Below are 13,864 nucleotides of genomic sequence, written 5' to 3'. Positions count from 1 at the left end.
ATGACCAAAAACCAGCTATTCATGAATTTCTTTTGGGGGAGGCGTTTATACCGTTCCGCGTTTGGTAAAATTGATAAAGCAGTTTTATTCTTCGGGTCAGTACGATTACAGCGACACCTCATTTATATCATTTTTTATGTTTTGGCGCTTTTATACGATAAAAACTATTTTATAGAAAAAATAATTATTTTGGCATTGTTTTATTCTCAGGACTATAACTTTTTTATTTTTTTGCTGATGATGCTGTATGGCGGCTCGTTTTTTGCGGGACAAGATGACATTTTCAGCGGTACCATGGTTATTTATATCTGTCTTTTTGATCGCGTGTTATTCCACTTTTTGTTCGGCGGTATGATAATAAAGCGTTGTTTTTTGCCTCGTGTTTTTTTTTTTTTTTTCTTACGGTGTTTACTGAAGGGGTTAACTAGTGGGCCAGTTTTATAGGTCGGGCCGTTATGGACGCGGCGATACTAAATATGTGTACTTTTATTGGTTTTTTTTTTTTATTTAGATAAAGAAATGTATTTATGGGAATAATATATATATTTTTTTTTCATTATTTTGGAATATTTTTTTTTATTTTTTTTTTTTTTTACACATTTGAAAATTTTTTTTTTTACTTTTTTACTTTGTCCCAGGGGGGTACATCACAGATCAGTGATCTGACAGTTTGCACAGCACTCTGTCAGATCACTGATCTGACATGCAGCGCTGCAGCCTTCACAGTGCCTGCTCTGAGCAGGCTCTGTGAAGCCACCTCCCTCCCTGCAGGACCCGGATCCGCGGCCATCTTGGATCCGGGGCTCGAGCAGGGAGGGAGGGAGGTAAGACCCTTGCAGCAACGCGATCACATCGCGTTGCTGCGGGGGGCTCAGGGAAGCCCGCAGGGAGCCCCCTCCCTGCGCGGTGCTTCCCTGCACCGCCGGCACATCGCGATCATCTTTGATCGCGGTGTGCCAGGGGTTAATGTGCCGGGGGCGGTCCGTGACCGCTCCTGGCACATAGTGCCGGATGTCAGCTGCGATAGGCAGCTGACACCCACCCGCGATCGGCGGCGCTCCCCCCGTGAGCGCCGCCGATCACGCTGGACGTACTATCCCGTCCATGGTCATAGGGGCCCACCCCACATGGACGGGATAGTACGTCCGATGTCAGAAAGGGGTTAATAGCGGCGGGTGAATCGCGATTTCACCTGCTGCTATTGCGGGCACATGTCAGCTGTTCAAAACAGCTGACATGTTCCGGCTTTGAGGTGGGCTCAGTGCCGGAGCCAATATCAAAGCAGGGGATCTGACCTCCGCAGTAATAGTACGGTGGAGGTCGTGAAGGGGTTAATGGCCAGTACAATCTGATTCTGATGAACACTTGTTCACCGAAATTGGCCTTTAGGAGGTAGACATTAATGCAGATTGGGATTCACTTAGTGCCACTATGACAAGGTCAGAAAAACAATGAGAAGAGTTGTCAGGAGGTCCTAGTGGTAGAGCTGATCATACGGCAAAGGACAGTACTTTACTTCAAATACATTCCTGAGGAACCAACGTAATATGATATTAGACATAGAATATGTGGCGTTAATGGATAGATCTGGACACAATCATCTCGTTTTATCAGGAAATTTCATTTTGGGTGAACTTCAATTTTCACATTTGTTATAGATTTAATATCAGATTAAACTATTTAGCATGAAATTACTAAACAGATGGTGCATTTTTTTACTGTCCAGCCAGGTTTTCCCCTAAAATTAAAAGAAAATTCCAAAATTGCTGGCCCATCTCTTCCATTCTCACAAAAGACCGACTGCAATAAAAATGCTAAAATACTTAAAGGGAACCTGTCAGCAGGATTGTGCACAGTAACCTACACACAATGTCAGGTTGGGGCTGTTATACTGATTACAATGATACCTGGTGATGAAATCCGTCTTGTGGTTGTTGTGTAATCTTTATTTTCAGTTTTGAGGTAATGATATGCTCGTGTTCCGGGGCAGCCTGTGGGGGTCTTCATGCGGTGCTCTGATTAGGTTTTCAGGTGTATGTCTTCTGAAAGGCACCTGCCCCTCACTGACCTGCCCCCTAGTTAACATAATGATTATTATATACATTTAAAAACAAATAAAATAATAAATCACCTGCACTGCAGCCTCATGTGTAAGGTGCAGTTAATTTTTTAATGGTATACATAAATTCATAAAATCTTAAAAAAGAAAAAAAAACAGTCTGAAAATAGCGCCGCCCACGTCTGCATAGTATCAGCTATTGGCGTGCGCAGGTGCCATCTTGGAGGAGGATTTTTTTTTTCTGTAGCAAGATGGCGGCGCCTGCGCAGCAGCAGATATCTGAACGCCTATAGCTGCTACTATGCAGGCACGGCCGATGCAATTTTCAGACTAATTTTTTTAACATTTTGTATGAATTAATGTATACCATCACACATGCCATCAGGCTGCAGTGCAGGCGCCACCGCCTGCCTTCTAAGGGTGATATATATACATTTTTTTCAGTTAAGGGTGCGGAGTGTACATTAATGAGAAAAAAAAATGAACTTTTTTGAATTTACCAAATGGCTGCAATGAAACAAAGTGAAAAACTTAAAGAGTTCTGAATACTTTCCGTACCCACTGTATGTGCCATAGACAGACATTTGATTCCTTAATGAAGTAAGACGCACCGAGAAAGAAGTTTTTGAGAATTCTTTCTCAGTGTCTTGTTTATAGAGCAGATACTTCAGCTCTCTCGGTCTTGGCAGAGCCAAGACTCAGGAAGTCTGGGAATTTTCAAGATAGGGGGGATATGGTTACCAAGTTTTTGAATTATGAACTGTACAAGTGCCAGGACAGCAGGAGAGATGGAGGGCATCAAAGTTATTGAATGCACATGAATAAGATATGAAAGATAGTGACAAAAAAAAAAAAAAAAAATGTCCACCGCATGTCTCAGTTCTGATGCAAACAAAAAAACTGACCGGCACATCCGAACTAGTGTGTACAGGCACAAACTAGGACAACTAAGTCAATAAAACTAAGAAAAAAATAGTTGCACTCTGAAATGCTAAACATTGATTCTAGAAAATTGGAACTGCATTACTGCCATAGAAGGTAGGTGAACACTATAATATGTACATATCAAATATAGAAAAATAGAACTGCAATATTGATACAGGAAAAAATACTTTAAAATTAGTTTCTGTTTGCAGTAAATTCCTGATGACCTGAGCACTCCTACACCCGTCAGCCCAGGAGAGGTGTCCCATCAGGTTAGGTTCCCAACAATACGGTACACCTTGTTGCTAGCTGTTAAGACTATCATGAATTGACCAACCTTAGCCAACAATAAGGCTGTTAAATAGCTGGACCTATTGTATATATTTCTTTTAGACTTAGAATGATGTAAAGTAATAACATACGGTAAGGCCGCCATCACACATGCGAGTTTTACGGACGTAAGAGCGCAGAATCTACGTCCGTAAAACTCGCAAAAAATACGGCACATTTATTCTCTATGCCCCTGCTCCTATTTGCCGTATTTTACTGATCAGTATTATACGGCTTTCTACGGCCGTACAAAATCGCAGCATGCTGCGTTTGTCACCGTACTGCGCAAGAAATACGCCAATGAAAGTCTATGGAAGCCTGAAAAATACGGATTACACACGGACAAGCAGTGTGACTTGCGAGAAATACGCAGCGCTGTTAGAGAGAAAAGCCGGTAATTCAGTGCGGTGTACAGTAAAATCACACTGACAGCTTACAGTAGAATAGGTAGAATAAATGTGTACACATAGAATAGGTATATATATATATATATATGTCAGTGAGACACATATATGTATATATATTAATATTTATTCCAGCGCTAGACAGCTTGAAAGCCGGTAATTCAATTACCGGCTTTTTCCTTCTCCTTCTCCTGGCTTTCTAGGTAATTTCCCACGATCTATGAACAGCCAGCAGAGGGCGCCTCACCGCAAATGAAGCTAAATATAGATCATTGATCTATTTTTAGCCTCATTCCCTGGGGTTTTGCAGCGAGGAGCAGCCTGCATTAGCACAGCTCCTTGCTGCAAAATGTTTTAACCCCTTCAGAAGGATTTACATCGTTGGACGTTACAGATCTGCGGAGGGTAAGTATATTGTTGGTTTATTATGTTTTTTTACTCACAGAACGAGGGTCTTCAGTGACTGGATTGGGCGTTGAATAAAATACTGCAACAACCATTGTTTTTATTTCATTAAAATAATTTTAAAAAATGTGTTTGTGTTTTATTTAACCCTTTACTAGTATTGGATTAATAATGGATAGGTGTCATAATTGACGCCTCTCCATTATTAATTAGGCTTAATGTCACCTTACAATAGCAAGGTGGCATTAACCCTTCATTACCCCATATCCCACCGCTACACGGGAATGGGAAGAGAGTGGCCAAGTGCCAGAATAGGCGCATCTTCCAGATGTGCCTTTTCTGGGGTGGCTGGGGGCAGATATTTTTAGCCAGGGGGGGGCCAATAACCGTGGACCCTCTCCAGGCTATTAATATCTGCCCTCAGTCACTGGCTTTACTACTCTGGCGGAGAAAATTGCGCGGGAGCCCACGCCAATTTTTTCCGCCATTTAACCCTTTATTTTAAGAGCTAGAACGGCCAAATTTTGCAGATACACACTACTGACATTAGTAGTGTGGAATCTGCAAAAAAAATGGAGAGAAGACATGGTTTACTGTATGTAAACCATGTCTCAAATCATGTCGGGTTTTAGGAAGGAGAAGGAAAAAGCCGGTAATTGAATTACCGGCTTTCAAGCTGTCTAGCGCTGGAATAAATATTAATATATATACATATATGTGTCTCACTGACATATATATATATATATATATATATACCTATTCTATGTGTACACATTTATTCTACCTATTCTACTGTAAGCTGTCAGTGTGATTTTACTGTACACCGCACTGAATTACCGGCTTTTCTCTCTAATATATGTGTCTACTGATATAGATATATATATATATATATATATATATATATATATATATATATATATATATATATATATATATATATATATATATATATATATACATACAGTATATATATATATATATATATATATATATTTTCTTTTTGGGACACATGGATCACTTCTATAGCGGTATGTTGGTTTTGCTAGCCTGCGAGAAAACCACGCAGTACGGATGCCATACGGATTACATACGGAGGATGCCATGCGCAAAAAACGCTGACACACCCTGCCTACGGAGGAGCTACGGACCACTTTTTTCGGGACTTTTCAGCGTATTACGGCCGTAATATACGGACCGTATTGTTTTACGCTGTGTGTGACGCCGGCCTAAGTCATACTGAATGTCATGCTGCTGCAATGCAGGTAGGTGCAGGCTTCACTAGTTGGCAGTAGAGAGGAAGCAGGTCTGCACCTAAACAGAGCAGACCTGCAGTGCAACAGTGAGGCTACCACCAGTGGCAGCAGAATAGTCAAACAAGCCAGGTCAAATCCTAGACTTTAGCGCAGTACCAAAGGAAAAAGCAAACTCGTGGTCAGAGACAAGCCAGGGGGTCAGTAACGGTCAGGAGCGGATAAGCCAAAAGACAAAGAACAAAAACTGGTCAGGATACAAGCCAAGTCAAAACCAGGGAGTCTGCACACTAAAGGCAAACACAGACAAGACGGAATAGGGGAAAACAGAGACACGGGTTCAGACAGCAAACGCAGCAGGACTATAACTGACATCACCTGCAGGAAGCAGCAGCGATAAATAGCCACCCTGAACCCAGACAGAGGCTGAGAAAGGTTAACTCTTGACATGACCAGACCAGGAAAAAGAGAAAACAGGACTCAAAACCTGGCCTGGATCATGACACTGATTTTCCCGATTCTCTATCACTCCTGCTTCTTAGGAATTTAGACAATCTATGCATTATGATTCCTACACTACATGGACAGATGTGACCACTCCTGTCAATCACTCGCCACACCAGTGGTAAACACACCACCGCTGCAGCAGTCACATGTCTGACGAAGCGGAACATGACACAAGGAGACTCGTAATGCATTTTGAATGGAGAGGTTGGGGAGTGAAAAACCTCTGAGTAGGAACAGTGAATCCCACTACTCGTCTGGTCATCACCATAACAGCAAACAAACAGCACACAAAACAAATACCACAACACCCACAAGTTAAAAAAATAACATTATAGAAAAGATTGCAGCAGTGGCAAATTCTGCTCTGGAAGTCATCAGACTGCAAAAATAAAACATACATAAGGGCGACTGACCAAACAGCGACAAAACCAGTTTCTATTCATGTGTTCTAACCTTCGAAAGCAGAGATCTTCACATCATCCCTTGAAATACTCTTTAGTTACTCAACCCATCATTCGGTAGTAGGTTATTACCGGTGACAGCGAGACAGTGCACTCAGCCCTGTTGGAGTCTGGTAGCAGCCGGTGCTTTGAGGCCCCTTTTTTCGGTGGATCTGATATGATGGAACGGTATCTGCTCCAGATGTGACGTCTCCGGAAATGATTGGGCTCTATACAAAATTTCCCCAAGGAGACATCCATTCACTATTAATACAGACAGATGCATTAAAGTAGACTGGCTCCGAATGTGTAGTGATACTCACATCATACCCTGACCCAAGAGCAGGGTTGTGGATTCAGAGTTGTTCGAAATATACATACTCCTGCTTCAATATAAAAACGATACATATATAAGTCGGTGATGCCTGGCGTTACCACTTTGCTAAGTACTGTACATTTGGTAGTAAAAATAATTGTTCATGAGCCATTTAGTCTGAGCTCAATCCAGAGTTTTAAGGCCTCCATTAGCGGGTGCGGATTACTTTTATCTACTGTGTATGGTGTCCTTGAGTTAAGCCTCACTCACACTGGCCAATAATGTGCGTTCTTAAGGTCAATGTAATCATTCCACTATAATCTGCTGATTGGTTCTCTTACGTGGTCAGCATTGTGGGCAGCCCAGGACTTGTAAGCAGCCAATCAGAAATCACCGATTGTTAATTTATTATGGAGAAGTCAATCCTGGCCGAAGTAATCTGTCTCATTTCATGCTGGAAATCTACAAAACTCTTGACAACTAAACTAAACACTTATTTGCTTATGTTACTCCATTTTTTTATCAGGTCTTGTACTCCAAAGCTGCATGCAGAATTATTTTTGCTGCATTGTGGAAGCCCAGTTAGAAATGAACTAACTCTGGCACTATTGAGTGGAGAAAATGATTCAAAACCACTACAGCGTTATATGATGGGCGAGTGTTACAGGAGCAACGGTGATCTGGTCTTGTTACATCATGTAAACTGTGTACGACATGGCAGCTTAGCTCTGGAATGTGCCGCTGATCCCACAGATGAAGGCCTGGCACAGAAAGGGCACCCCACAATGATTCCTTTTTTGGGAGAATCCTGCATACAGCGTTTTTTTTTTGCACATAAATGGTATTGTTCTAACAAGCACTATGGGTGATCTGATAGGTGACAGCGAGAATATCGCATAACCAGGGATTTGGAGTTGGAGTCAGAGCCTATTTTGGTGGAGTCGGAGTCATGGAAACTGAGGAGTCGAATTCGGAGCCCATTTTGGTGGAGTCGGTGTCGTGTAAATTGAGGAGTCGGAGTCAGAGGTTTGGCTTACAGACTCCACAAACTTTACAGTGCAGTCTAGTGTGCACGTGTGGTGGGTGGGAGACTTATAGACCACTGTTCACCCGCCATCCCCAGTGTCCTATAAACTGCAGGCCCCTTCGTTACTCATCACTCATCCGCTCACCACAAAATTTGCATGATGGATACCGTTACAGCTCTTAATTTTCTAGCGATTTGCCTGTACATGTCAGTCTTCAGTTCTGGCATTGTAAAACCAGGGAGATCAGTTTTAGGTCTGTACCAGAACACATCACAACTTTATCCCACTCTCACTTTGACCCTAATGTATACATGCTTGACATTGGTATATAGGAATATGTATGTTTAGTCTGTACATTAATACAGACATCCATGTTGTGTCCGTCTGTTGGAAAGCAGCTGGCTGAAGTCTTTATTACTGCTCGCAATTTTTTCAGACTCTGCAGTAATTTATTATTTGTACTCGGCAATGAAGCTTCCATAATATCTCCACATTTCTTCTAATCTCCCTCACTGCCCTGGGAACCCCTGGGATGTGCAGCCCGTTACAGGTCCTAATCCTCCTACATATCTAGTGTCTCACTGGCGTGGGGCCCATCAGCTCCATCAGCAAGATGATCCTCTGATTTGAGAAATTCTTGTGTCCAAATTTGGGAGTATTTCCATTGCATTTGGAGAAATTCCAGACGCCGCTTCCTATGCAGTTTTGTCATATTTTGGGAATTGATGGAGGTGGGGGAGGAGCTTGATGATCACGTCAGGAAGGAATACTCGCCTAGAGCTTTACATGATCGCCATCAGATATGAATGTTCTATATTTAGTAAGGCTATAAACATTGAGGAGACTAGATTCTATTAAAACTGACAACTAATGTAACCCTCATGACAACTCCTACAGAAGATATCAATGAAAGTGCATTGTAAGGGTGTGTGCCCATGATCAGGAACTCCTGCTTGGTGGTTCAGATAGCTGCTGAATGAACAATTATCTCGCCCAACTCCTCCATACACAGAAGGAACAGTCCTGTGTTCTCTAGGAGAAAGGCACTGCCAGACATCCCTGGCGGCGACTTAACTCTAGAGAGAGCAGATTGGTAGTCCAAAAATCAGACATGCTGTATCCATATCTCCCCCAACAGTCATTTGATTGGAAGTCGAACCTGTCAAGATCTGCAGGTTTGGGCAGCGTTAATATGCTGTTATGGAGGGTTTTAAAGGGAATCAGTCAGCTGATTTTTGCCATGTAATCTGAAGACAGCAGCTGAAACACAGAATTCATGGATGTGTCACTTGTCAAAGTGTGTGCTGTAACTAACTATGAAGGGTTTATCACTAAGAGATTAACATTGCCGACTAGTCCAGCAAATAAGCATCTCACCGTCTATGGACTTTGTGCACAGAGAGCCTGGTGTTAGCCTTCTCAGCTCTGCTTCATTCTAAAGCTAAAAACTGTGAGAACACCTGAAGCCAGTAAACTAAGCGATACATCGTTGGATTCAGGGTCTCTTTGCCTGCATCAGGCTGCTCTCGGATGAGGTAGCAAAAACCTGCTGACCGAGTGCCTTTAAGGCTCCAGTATAGAGCTCCTAAGAGTACTGTGCCCAGGCATTAGAAAGGGTCTCTAGTACACTAAAGTCACTGATAAATCCTCCTACCGGAATAACAGGATGCCAGACAGATTCAGTAATGGAAATTACTTCCAGTCTCCTGTCAGCTTATATAATGGTGCCATTTTCTGCTATTTCCTCCCTGCCACCAGTACAAAGATCCAGCATGGAATTTTTATAGGCTCCAAGCTATCTCCATTGTATGCAGATGGATTATAGACTCTCATGCAATGTAAAGCCCCCGTCACACACAGCGAGATCGCTAGCGAGATCGCTGCTAAGTCACAAGTTTTGTGACGCAACAGCGATCTCAGTAGCGATCTCGCTATTTGTGACACGTAGCAGCGATCAGGCCCCTGCTGTGAGATCGCTGGTCGTGTCGGAATGGCCTGGGCCATTTTTTGATCGTTGAGGTCCCGCTGGGTAGCACACATCGCTGTGTTTGACACCTTACCAACGACCTCATGACAGGACGTCCCATTGAATCGTCATGAAATAGGATCGTTGTACAGGTCGCTACAGGTCGCTGCATCGCTGCTGCGTCGTTGGTGAGATCTCACTGTCATCTCACCAGCGACCACATAGCGACGCTTGAGCGATCCCTGACAGGTCGTATTGTTGTCGGAATCGCTCAAGCGTCGCTATGTGTGACGGGGCCTTTACACTAAGAGGAGGTGGAATAAGAGGTAGAGAGTCATCCAGAAAGACCCACACAAAAAAGCCCATCCCAATGGCAAATCAGCATAGAAGCAGTCATAAGAGCTCGCTCCCAATCATTGTGATATCACAATTGACAAATTATCAATTTGTAGATCACCAGATTTTACTCTACTCTTAAGGCCTCCATAAACATTAGATGGCTGTTGGCCAAAACGATCAGTCAAAGCAGAATTTTGCCAACAGCCATCTCAGTCGACTCTCCCATATACAAAAGCACCGATTTGGCTGAGCGTTCCTTCTCAATGAGAAATCCAGCAGCTTATCTCAGGTAGGCAATTTGATTGGCAGTCCAAAAATCGGACATGCCCAATCAACATTTTCCCTGATCATCAGTCTGCCGGTGCCCTCATACACATTAGGCTATTGACTAATGTGTTGGGAGCCTTTGTAGTATATGTAGAATACGACATATATTTAATGGATGTTCTTCAACTTTTTGCCATCCTGAAATACATCATGATGAAGAAGGTCCGGTGTCTGACTTTTGGTGACCATGAACATTAAAGGGACTGTCACCTGAATTGCATGCTGGCTGCAATATTCGATTGAAGTTCATTCTCTGTCCTCCGTAGTACATGCCTGCACAAGGCAAGATTGCACCTTGTGCAGACGTGTATTAGGGAGGACAGAGAATGAACTTCAATCCAATATTGCAGCCAGCATGCAGCCAGCGGGTAAGGAAAGGGTGAATCAAAAACCCAAAAACCCCGCCTCCATGGCTGAAGATTGTTCCCTCCAAATTCAGGTGACAGTGTCCCTTTAAGTGAATGCCCCACTGAAGCCGGTAAAGGAAACCATCGTGCATGTGTGTGAGGAAGTTAGGAAGATTAGCCATTAACTTGAGCCACCATTTGGCTGACAGTTGTTTAAGCCGCTTTTTGGCCAGCGTCATTCATTTCTGAATTGCTTTGCACACATCATCACTGTCCTCTTTAGAGCTCACAATCTAAATTCCCTATCAGTATGTCATTGGAACGATTAAGAACCCAAAGGGAAGCCACACAAAGTCTGATGTTGTACTTGGTGGGATTGGAAATCAGGACCCCAACAATGTAAAGCTACAATGCTAAGCACCGAGCCACCGTGCCTCATCTTGTATACTATTGTGGACCTTTATCTAAAATTGTATGGCAGACAGTTCCCAATGTTCTCCACCTGGAATCCATTGTGTGAACATAATAGAAAAGCGTTCTGACAAGCTCAGCAAACAGTCCGCCCTCGCCCCACGGCAGGCCCGGTACGGAACAATTAAAGACAATAGCTCGAGCCTGTGATATTTGCATTACATGATGAGCAAGGGTGTGAGAGACATATGAGGTCACCCCACCGATCTCAACATGCCTCATCTTATCGGCGTGTAGCACAGCCAACATGAAAGTGATGACAGCTACGATCCCCGCTAATCTCCCAACACTTCACCTTGCTAACGATTTTTATGTGATGACTATGGTCCAGCTGTAATTCAGTAAAAGATGATTATCGCTGTTGGTTTCCATGATCTCAGGAAGTTTTCCATCCATCCAGAGAGGGGGAGGAGTCCCCAAGCACAAACACAGATAGACTAAAGAAAATTTGGCAGCACTACCAAAAAAAACAAAACAAAAAAAAATGGGTGCAATAAAACCTGTTAAGGCGACGTCCAAACCTCCAAAATAAAATCAGAAAAGGCAGCACTCCAAAAATCAAAGTGAAAAACTGACTTTACCGATCCATTAGCCGCAACATTTCAGCAGATGTCTCAATGAATATTATATATATATATAATATATATATATATATATATATATATATATATATATATATATATATATATATATACATACATACATACATATACATCACGTTATGGAAGTCAATTGTGTCCAATGGACTGATTATAATGGGGGTCTTTTGAGCTTCCATCGAGTTTCTGTTCAAAATGTGGCTTGGTGCTACACTGTCTTGTCCAACATTTTTGACAGCATCTCCAACACACATATGGACACATATGTGCTTTGATAAAAGCAGGGTTTGGTAATTCTGTCCTCCTGCCACTGGGAGTGCTGTTCTGCCAGAATTTTTTTAGAAAAGCAGCTAAGACTTTAAATCTTAAATAGCTCCAAAATAAATGCCTTATTTTGCTTATTCATGGTTAAACAAATTATTATTGTAGGCCTGGAACCACGTAGCAAAACCCATGTGGTTTACAGTTTCTCGACAAGTGCCTAGTAAGCACATGGTTTTTCGTACACTGCCTAAGAGTTGGTGGGGGGGGGGGGGTTGGACCTGTATGGAGTGGCTGAAATTTGCCTCAGATTTTATAGTTGCCTTGTAAGAAACGTTACCGGAGCCAATAGTCAACAGCCTCTTTTATTTATTACCCTGTATAAAATAAATTACAGCTTTTATGAGTCCATTAAACTTAAGAAGAGGCTGATAAAAGATTGTAACAGTGGCAGAATTATCACCAGGCGTAGAAGCCATGGCTTGTGTCACTCCAAGTCATGACATTCATTAGCCAGGATCAAGCAATACCCCAGACTGCCATTCCCATTCGCACACACACACACACACACACCCACCTACGTACGTACATCAGTCCTCTTCCGGCGCCATGTGGAATTAATAATGGTTTTCGCCTGTGGGCACCCTAGTGACTATGAAAGTGGTTCAACGATCTAGATGCTTTGGGGCTGTCAGAGGTTTTATCCTCCCATCATGGTGATGAAGGGACAATAATCCTCATCGGGAAAAGCATTTGCCATGTAAGGACTTGATGTCTACAGACGCTGCACACATCATGGCAGGTCCAGACATACACAGTAGGCCGGGCCTAACTATTTACCTGTCACCCGGACGGAAAAATTACTCCGAGTATCTCACATGGTATGTTTAGATACACTGGCCCTAAAGACAGTATCAATCAATTGACAGTATTACACATGGTAGACTTGGATAGAGCCCCCAATAGACAGTGGGATCACATACAGACAGTATCTCTTGATAAGCTTGGATACAGCTGCCTAGCAGATATGTCCCGTTATGCACCAAGCAGACAGTAGAACACTTGATAGGCTTAGATACAGCGTCTCGGTATAATATCTGACATTTTCTCCTTTTAGTTTTTGCTTTTTCTGAGCTGGAGGCTCAGGCGCCTCACTACTGTACAGACAATCCCAGTACAGAGCTGGCAGCTGTAGTGCCAAGTCGATGTTTTTCCATCCGTACCTCAGCCTTGGACTGAGCCGGTGCCCAGAGAATCCAGGGCATGCTGCTTTCCTCAGACAGAGGAGGGAGAGGCCTCCCAGAAAGGCTCGCTCTTTTATTATCATGTATTTGTGGTCACATTTTCTCTTCCAGCAGTGACGTAGACGGTCTGAAAGGGTCTTTATTCTGGCCGTGATGGTAAACAGGCCGCGATCTGGAGGCCTCGGCCCTGAATGCGTCTATTGTTTGTCCTTACACAGGTTATTTATGGAGATTTGTTTTATACAGAACAACAAGACTCCTGATGAATTATTGTTTCATAGAAATGATCTAGAGATAGTCACCCTCACCCACAGATACTCGGCCATATTATTCCCAGCCCAGATCCAACATGGTATCGGGAGATGATGTTTAGCTGCCTCTGCAGGGGGACAACCTACCTAGGTCTCCACATTGACCCCTTAAACCAGTGTTCCCCAACTCCAGTTCTCAAGAGCCACCAACAGGTCATGTTTTCAGGATTTCCATAGTATTTCACAGATGATGAAATTATTGCCTGTGAAGGTGATGCAATTATCACCTGGGCAATACTAAGGAAATCTTGAAAATATGACCTGTTGGTGGCTCTTGAGGACCGGAGTTGGGGGAACACTGACTTAACCCCTTCCCGACATGCCCCGTACTAGTAC

General features: G+C 43.0%; 1 protein-coding gene across 2 annotated transcripts in view; it reads right to left on the bottom strand.

The window, feature by feature from the left end:
* TAGLN2 (transgelin 2) overlaps positions 1 to 13,864 on the bottom strand; it is a 37,893-nt gene that overhangs the window by 14,769 nt on the left and 9,260 nt on the right. Inside the window, exon 2 of one of the 2 annotated variants that reach the window (XM_069728769.1) lies at positions 1,908 to 2,075. The exons of the other annotated variant lie outside the window; for it this stretch is intronic. The gene's annotated coding sequence lies outside the window, so the exon portion shown is untranslated. The remainder of the gene's footprint in view (positions 1 to 1,907; positions 2,076 to 13,864) is intronic. 2 annotated transcript variants of the gene reach the window in all.

This window comes from Ranitomeya imitator, chromosome 1 (genome assembly GCF_032444005.1).
Source record: "Ranitomeya imitator isolate aRanImi1 chromosome 1, aRanImi1.pri, whole genome shotgun sequence".
Taxonomy (NCBI): domain Eukaryota; kingdom Metazoa; phylum Chordata; class Amphibia; order Anura; family Dendrobatidae; genus Ranitomeya; species Ranitomeya imitator.
This window is presented reverse-complemented; position numbering and strand designations above follow the sequence as displayed.